At 45.3% G+C, this 8,781-nt stretch overlaps 1 protein-coding gene across 1 annotated transcript in view; it reads left to right on the top strand.

The window, feature by feature from the left end:
- Nucleotides 1-8,781, top strand: part of LOC112073350 (probable guanine nucleotide exchange factor MCF2L2) — a gene marked incomplete at its 3' end in the record, with an annotated part of 92,047 nt that overhangs the window by 69,854 nt on the left and 13,412 nt on the right. The gene's annotated exons all lie outside the window — the stretch shown is intronic.

Genomic DNA, 8,781 nt, shown 5'->3' with positions numbered 1-8,781 from the left:
CTGTAATCTCTATAGCACCGTAGAGCCATCACTGTGCTTTCTGTCTGTGTGTCTGTAATCTGTAATCCTATAGCACCGAGAGCATCAAACTGTGGCTTTCTGTCTGTGTATGCTGTAATCTGTAATCCTATAGCACCGTAGAGCATCACTGTGGCTTTCTGTCTGTGTGTCTGTAATCTGTAATCTATAGCACCGTTAGAGCATCACGGTGGCTTTCTGTCTGTGTGTCTGTGTGTCTGTGTGTCTGTAATCTGTAATCCTATAGCACCGTAGAGCATCACGGTGGCTTTCTGTCTGTGTGTCTGTAATCTGTATCCTATAGCACCGTAGAGCATCACGGTGGCTTTCTGTCTGTGTGTCTGTAATCTGTAATCCTATAGCACCGTAGAGCATCACGGTGGCTTTCTGTCTGTGTGCTGTAATCTGTAATCCTATAAGCACCGGAGAGGCATCACAGTGGCTTTCTGTTCCATCGATCTGTTGTGCGCTGCACATGTTGGGCACCCAGTTTCAACAGTAGGACTGTCTCCCACAGTATACACAACTACCTGCTCAAAGAACTGCTTGAGCATACTGTATAACTGTATAATAGCTGTTTCTAAATGGATGCAGATAAACCTCTTTGTTGGATTGGCTGAGAGTAGCATGGGAGTGGTGTATGTGCACTATGGAACCATCTTGTTTGAGTTTCTAGGACGCATACTATTATTGTATGTCATCCAGGATAGGAGTGAGGGGATGAGACTGTATTTATGCTGACTTGGCTCTGAGGGTTTGAGGTAAAAGCAGCATCAATGATTTACTAGAAGACCAGTTGACTTGACCTAATTACCAGGAGTCTCAGTCCTCTTTAGGAACAGATCAAAAGGCTGGGTTTTTGAATTTGGGAAGGGTTGTGTGTTGGTTTTGTTATTGGCAATAGGGGAGGATAGTGGTGTGCTTGTTATTGGAACATAGGGGAGGTGTTGTGGTGTGCTTGTTATGGGCATAGGGGGGTAGTGTGTTTTGTTATTGGGACAGATTGACAGACAGATTGATAGATTGATAGACAGATTGATAGATTGATAGACAGATTGATAGACAGATTGATAGATTGATAGACAGATTGATAGACAGATTGATAGATTGATTGATAGATTGATAGATAGACAGATTGATAGATTGATAGATAGACAGATTGATTGATAGACAGATTGATTGATAGATATGATTATGTATATATGTATTGAAAAGTTAATATCATAGAGTGGACACCTAACCCTATAGACCTATGAATACAATGCCCTGAAACATGTAGTGCTCAAATCTCTGACAGCTGAACCATGAGGTGGACACTTATTGTTTTAGGAATGTAGCCTAGAAACCAATTAATAAATAGGCTCAAATGTCCGGTTAATTAAAATCTTCCCAGTGCCAAATATTCCTTTTTTTTTACTGATTGTTTTGCTAGCACAGACTAGAATATGTTTTGGGATTCGTCCGATGGTATTGAGGAGTATGTCACCTCAGTCACCGGCTTCATCAATTAGTGCATTGATGACGTCGTCCCCACAAGTGACCGTACGTACATTTCCCAACCAGAAGCCATGGATTACAGGCAACATGGATAAAGGCTAGAGCTGCCGCTTTCAATGAGAGGGACACTAATCCAGACGCTTATGAGAAATCCTGCTATGGCAATCAGATGAACCGTCGAACAGGCAACGCGTCAATACAGGACAAAGATTGAATCCTACTACATTGGCTCTGACACTCGTCGGATGTCGCAGGGTTTGCAAACTATTACGGACTACAAAGGGAAACCCAGCCGCAAGCTGCCCAGTGACRCAGATTACCAGACTGGTTAAATGCCTTTTATACTTGCTTCAAGGCAAGCAACACTGAAGCATGCATGAGAGCACCAGCTGTTTCGGATGACTGTGTGATCATGTTCACCATAGCCAATGTGAGTAAGACCTTTAAACAGGTCAACATTCACAAGGCTGCGGGGCCAGACGTATTACCAGGACATGAACTCAGAGCTTGCACGGACCAACTGGCAAGTGTCTTCACTGACATTTTCAACCTCTCCCTGAAAGAGTCTGTAATACCTAAATGTTTCAAGTAGACCACCATAGTCCCTGTGCCCAAGAATGCCGAGGTAACCTGCCTAAATGACTACCGACCCCTAGCACTCACGTCTGTAGCCATGAAGTGCTTTGAAAGGCTGGTCATGGCTCTCATCAACCATCATCCCGGAAACCTTTCTTGGGTACAGGAACAATGATGGCCCTCAAGAAGCATGTGGGAACAGCAGACTGGGATAGGGATTGATTGAATATGTCCATAAACACACCAGCCAGCTGGTCTGCACATGCTCATAGGACGCGGCTTGGGATGCCGTCTGGGCCGGCAGCCTTGAGAGGGTTAACACGTTTAAATGTYTTACTCACGTTGGCTGCGGTGAAGGAGAGTCCGCAGGTTTTGGTAGGGGGCCGTGTCGGTGGCACTGTATTGTCCTCAAAGTGAGCAAAGAAGTTGTTTAGTTTGTCTGGGAGCAAGACATTGGGGTCCSCGACGGAGCTGGTTTTCTTTTTGTAGTCCGTGATTGACTGTAGACCCTGCCACATACCTCTCGTGTTTGAGCCGTTGATTTGCGACTCTGATTTGCAACTCTTTGTCTCTATACTGACGCTTAGCTTGTTTGATTGCCTTGCGGAGGGAATAACTACACTGTTTGTATTCGGTTATGTTTCCGGTCGCCCTGATTAAAAGCAGTGGTTCGCGCTTTCAGTTGATGGCGYGAATGCTGCCACTAATCCATTGTTTCTGGTTGGGGAAGGTTTTAATTGTCACCGTGGGTACAACATCACCGATGCACTTGCTAATAAACTCGCTCACAGAATCAGCATATTCATGAATGTTGTTGTCACCTCCCTTACCAAAGCCCTTCTCCCCGAATTGTTCAGATTGGCCGGGCGTCCAGCTCTAGGGAGAGTCTTGGTGGTTCCAAACTTCTTCCATTTAAGAATGATGGAGGCCACTGTGTTCTTGGGGACCTTCAATGCTGCAGACAGTTTTTGGTACCCTTCCCCAGATCTGTGCCTCGACACAATCCTGTCACGGAGCTCTACGGACAATTCCTTCGACCTCATGGCTTGGTTTTTGCTCTGAATTGTACTGTCAACTGTGGGACCTTTATATAGACAGGTGTGTGCCTTTCCAAATCATGTCCAATCAATTCAATTTACCACAGATGGACTCCAAGTTGTAGAAACATCTCAAGGATGATCAATGGAAATTTATCAAAGGACTCATAGCAAAGGGCCTGAATGTAAATAAGGTATTTTTGTTTTGCAAAAATGTCTAAACCTGTTTTCCATTTTAGAATAAGGCTATAACATAACAAAATCTCGAAAAAGACAAGGGGTCTGAATACTTTCCGAAGGCACAGTATGTGAGAATGCTGTTCATTGACTACAACTCAGCGTTCAACACCATAGTGCCCACAAAGCTCATCACTAAGCTAAGGACCTCAGGACTAAACACTTCCCTCTGTAACTGTATCCTGGACTTCCTGACGGGCCATCCCCAGGTGGTAAGGGGAGGCAAGAACACATCTGCCACACTGATCCTCAACACGGGGGCCACTCATGGGTGCATGCTTAGTCCCCTCCTCTACTCCCTGTTCACCCTCGACTACGTGGCCAAGCACAACTCCAACACCATCATTAAGTTTATTAACGACACAACAGTGACCTGATCACCCACAATGATGAGACAGCCTATAGGGAGGAGGTCAGAGACCTGCTGCCCCTTGTCTTACCAGACAAGGTTGCTGTTCTATCCTGCCGGTACAGCGTATAACCAGTATGTTGATAGTGTCGTCGTTCAGCCACGACTCCGTGAAGCATAAGATTTTACAATTTGAATGTCCCGTTGGTAGTTTAATCTTGCGAGTAGGTCATCGGTTTTATTCTCCAAAGATTGCACGTTTGCTAGCAGAATGGAAGGAAGTGGGCGTTTATTCAATCGCCTATGAATTCTCACGAGGCAGCCTGCCCTTTGGCCCCTTTTTCTCCACCTCCTCTTCACGCAAATCACGGGGATCTGGGCCTGTTCCCGAGAAAGCAGTATATCGAGCTCGTCAGGCTCGTTAAAGGAAAAAAAGGATTCTGCCAGTCTGTGGTGAATAATCACAGTCCTGATGTCCAGAAGTTACTTTTGGTCATAAGAGACGGTAGCGGCAACATTATGCACAAAATAAGTTCAAAAATAAGTTTCCAAAAATGCAAATAAACGAACAAAAACACAATTGGTTGGGGACACATAAAACGTCTGTCTTCTTCTCTGGAGAGCCGAACACACCCCCATTCACGTCGACGGGGATGTAGTGGAGCGGGTCATGAGCTTCAAGTTCCTTGGTGTCCACATCACCAACAAACAATCATGGTCCAAACAGTCGTGAAGAGGGCACGACAATGCCTATTACCACTCAGGAGACTGAAAACATTTGGCATGGGTCCCCAGATCCTGAAAAAGTTCTACAACTGCACCATCGAGAACAACCTAACCGGCTGCATCACCGCCTGGTATGGCAACGGCTCGGCATCTGACCGTAAGGCGCTACAGCCATACAAGTCATATACTCTTCTCTCCGGCAAGCGGTACCGGAGATCCACGTCTAGGTCCAAAAAGCTCCTAAACAGCTTCTACCCCAAGCCATAAGACTGCTGAACGTGGCTAATCATGTTTATTATCTATGCATTGTCACTCATTGACTCGGTACTGGTACCCCCTGTATATAGCCATGCTGTTGTTATTTTGTTGTGTTAGTTTTTTTACTTCAGTTTATTTATTTAAATCATTTCTTAACTCTTATTTTCTTAAAACTGCATTGTTGGTTAAGGGCTTGTAAGTAAGCATTTCACAGTAAGGTGTAGTAGTTTGCACGCAGATTGCACCTGTAGTCTAGCGCATGTGACAAATAAAATTTGATTTAATTTCATTTTGATCTGTTACAAAACACCAAAAAGTTTAATGGCATTCTGAGATTTTCAAGCCAAGCCTTCTGTACTGGGTAAGCCTACAAGGTAGGGAGGAATGTATTTTCTGTTTGTCCAGACTTAGTCTATTTATTGTGATGGTGAAAACACAAACCATGATATTGAAGTGCCGAAATAGGTCTGCTTTGTTTATTGGTTGTGTGGTGCATTGGCACAGAAACCTGTTGGTGGAAAACTTGTTCAATATATTTTATATAATTATAAATATGGCATCAAATTGTTGAAAATGCCATTTCCACCTAGCTGATCATTGTCTGCAGCCTGCTCTGACCATAGTGTAAGAAACAGGCAGGGAGAGTTTGCTGTCGGTGGTGGTCAGCGAAACCTCAACCTTCTGGCCCAGAGTCCTGCGTAGCATCAACTGAGCCTCAAAAGCACGCTGAATCCACGTTTATATCCACGTTTATAAACACAGGTTCGCTACAGTTATTGTTATTTGTGGTCGTAAACATTATTTAGAGTTCATTCTATGAGGGGGGGAAGGTGTTCCATTTATTGTACTGTAAAAGGGAAGGGTCATGTGAAAATATTATTTATGTGAAAATATTATTTATGGAGGGTGGTGCATTTTTTTGGTAAGACACCTTGAGTTGGAAAAGCCCCTCCCCCCAAGTACATTTCGATCTGTCCCTTACTGTGTAGAATTGGACCAGTCTCCCAAACTGGAGCAAGAAAAATAAGTACACGCAGATTATAACTATATAATATATAATAAATCATATACAAAGAGTATTATGCTACCAAAACTCTTTAATATTACAAATGAACAACAGAAATATTAGCCAACAGCTGTGCATTTTCTGAGGAACTGTACAAGTACAATATTTTCTATAGGAAGTACACACATGCAGGTACTAAAGAACAATGGCGTTGACAGAATGCTGTTCCGCTTTTAGAGAATTCCAGTTATGGGTAAAAATATGCTGAGTAAAGAATGAGAGATTTGGGGCTGTGTGTCACCGTGTCTCTGACCTAGTTTTGTTTCAGTGTACCAGAGTGTGTGAGAAGAGTTGAGCAGTTTGAAATCCCACTCATTGCTGATGAAGTGGTGCTTGTCCACTGCTCTGTGCGCTCCACGTCCTTTCCAACAGTTCCGCTGAAAACCGCTCTGTGCACACAGGAAGAAAAACTGCCACTGCAAATTTGCATACATTAATTCAAATCGCAATTTAACCAACACCAATCTATTTTTGTGACTACCTGGACCTGCCATTTGGTTTTGAAGTATTGAACATAAAAGGTGAATGTTCACCTACATGTCAAATTAAACTGCTTATAAACAATCTAAATAGGTCAGGAGCCAGACAGGGAGACTAAGAAGGAAAGAAAATGAATTATTTAGGCTATATTATTAAAATTATTTCAAGGCTATAGCCTACAAAGAAATACATTGTGAAGCATTTGCGAGTGTGACACAATAGGCTGATAAGGACATAAAGCCCTCAGAATGTAAACAACAAGCAGAGCCAAAGGGGATGCTAAACACGCTTTTGGCCACTCTTGCCAGCCCGGGCAGAGATGCAGGGTTTTTAGTTTTTTTCTATAGGTAGGCCTAAAAGTTTTTAGGCAAAATAACCCAATCAAAAACGGAAAGCTTCTTGAACATGGCGATATTCCAGGGCTATTGGGCCAAAATCAATTATGGCCAATTGTATAGATAATGTAACAAAAATGAACAAAATGTTTAAAAGATCAGATTTGTTGTTGTGGACACTACATCACCACACTCCCTCTCCTGCTCTTGGTCCTCATCTTTGCAAGTCACCTTGATTTTACACCTGTGTGTTTTATCTGTTTCTTAATGTAAATATTTAGTGAACTCCATGACAATAGCTAAAGCAAGGGGCTATAGCAACACACAAGTGGACTACAGATGCATGCTGGGCCCTGAGCTCCTGAAGTGACCAATACTTTGAGTGCTTCTGGAGCGAAATTGTAGCCTTTGGGAATCTCACTCTGTTCTCCAGTCAAATTGGGCATGTTTCGCTCACATACTCTGCTGTGTACCAGCAACGATCCAAGACCTTGCCATTCTCTCCCTGCTGACCTGGGCCTCTCACAACAGCCTGGGATCCTCACGGCAGCCTGGGATCCTCACGACAGTCTGGGATCCTCACGGCAGCCTGGGATCCTCACGGCAGCCTGGGATCCTCACGGCCGCCTGGGATTCCTCACGGCAGCCTTGGCCTCTTCACAGCAGCCTGGGTCTCCACGCAGCCTGGGCCTCTCACAGCAGCCTGGCCTCTCACCAGCAGCCTGGGCCTCTCATCAGGCAGCCTGGGCCTCTCACAGCACCTGGGCCTCTCACAGCAGCCTGGATCCTCACGCAGCCTGGGATCCTCACAGCAGCCTGGGCCTCTCACAGCAGCCTGGCCTCTCACAGCAGCCTGGGCCTCTCACAGCAGCCTGGGCCTCTCACAGCATAGCCTTGGGCCCTCTCACAGCAGGCCTGGGCCTTCTCGACAGCGCTGGGCTACGCGCCTGCCTCCAGGCAGCCTGGGCCTCTGCACAGCGGCCTGGGGCCTCTCACGGCAGCCTGGGATCCTCACAGCAGCCTGGGCCTCCTCACAGCAGCCTGGGCCTCTCACAGGCGCCTGGGCCTCTCACAGCAGGCCTGGGGCCTCTCACAGCAGCGTGCCTCTCACAAGCAGCCTGGATGCTCACAGCAGCCTGGGCCTCTCGACAGGCAAGGCCTGGGGCCTCTCACAGCAGCCTGGGCCTCTCACAGCAGCCTGGGCCTCTCACAGCAGCCTGGGCCTCTCACAGCAGCCTGGGCCTCTCACAGCAGCCTCACCCCATCTCTACTTTCACTACCTGGGGTTACCCTGCTTCCAGCTTCTGGGGATCGTGCCCATAATCTGATTATTCTAATCCCCATGATGGGAGTTCATGGGGGGATAGAGCTGGGTACACTGTGGATGATGTTGGGTCATAGGGCCATCCCTGACTACAAAAAATCTTGGTTGACCAGGAATCGTCTGTTCTTTAACAATTGATCAGTCTAAATTTTAAAAGTGTATTTTTCCATATATAGACACACCCTATGTTTGAATAAAATCAACTATATGTTGGCTACTGAACTTGTCTGATGCTTTAAGCACTGCGATTAAAAATTAAGAAACACAAATTACTAACGAGGGAGCCAGAGATCAATACGGCCGGTTGTGGAATCGAACCCCAGGCTGTAGTGGCGCCTCAGCACTGCGTTGCAGGACTTTTGACTGCTGCGCCACCCAGGACATGTAGCAATAATAATAATATATTGAATGCTTTTACATAAATTACTGTGTCTCATGTGCCATACATGTATTAAAAAATGTTTGACTACTGCTCGACTAAAAAAATCTCAGTCGACCAACAGCCTATCGACCAAACAATCGACCAGTCGACTAAATGGGTTCAACCCTAGTGGGTCAGGACCCAAATATGTGTGGTGACCGCTCCTTACTAGGATGCTTTGTAGCATTTTGCTCTCTGGTCTGAGTTTCAGATTATTGTTCATTCACTATTATGCACTTCTTTATACTGGCCAGACTATGTGCCATACTAACTTCCTGTTTTTGTGTGAGAGAGTATGTATAGTTCTTTTCTACCTTTGTGATGGTTCTTTCATTCAATTCTATTCTCTTCCCCAAAGAACATGACTGTGTTAACCCCTCATGTCCTGTGATTCTGACTGTGTTAACCCCTCATGTCCTGTGATTCTGACTGTGTTAACCCCTCATGTCCTGTGATT

The sequence above is a fragment of the Salvelinus sp. IW2-2015 genome, unplaced genomic scaffold (genome assembly GCF_002910315.2).
Source record: "Salvelinus sp. IW2-2015 unplaced genomic scaffold, ASM291031v2 Un_scaffold2237, whole genome shotgun sequence".
NCBI classification, from domain to species: domain Eukaryota; kingdom Metazoa; phylum Chordata; class Actinopteri; order Salmoniformes; family Salmonidae; genus Salvelinus; species Salvelinus sp. IW2-2015.
The sequence above is the reverse complement of the archived record's forward strand: the minus strand, read 5'-3'. Positions and strand labels throughout refer to the sequence as shown.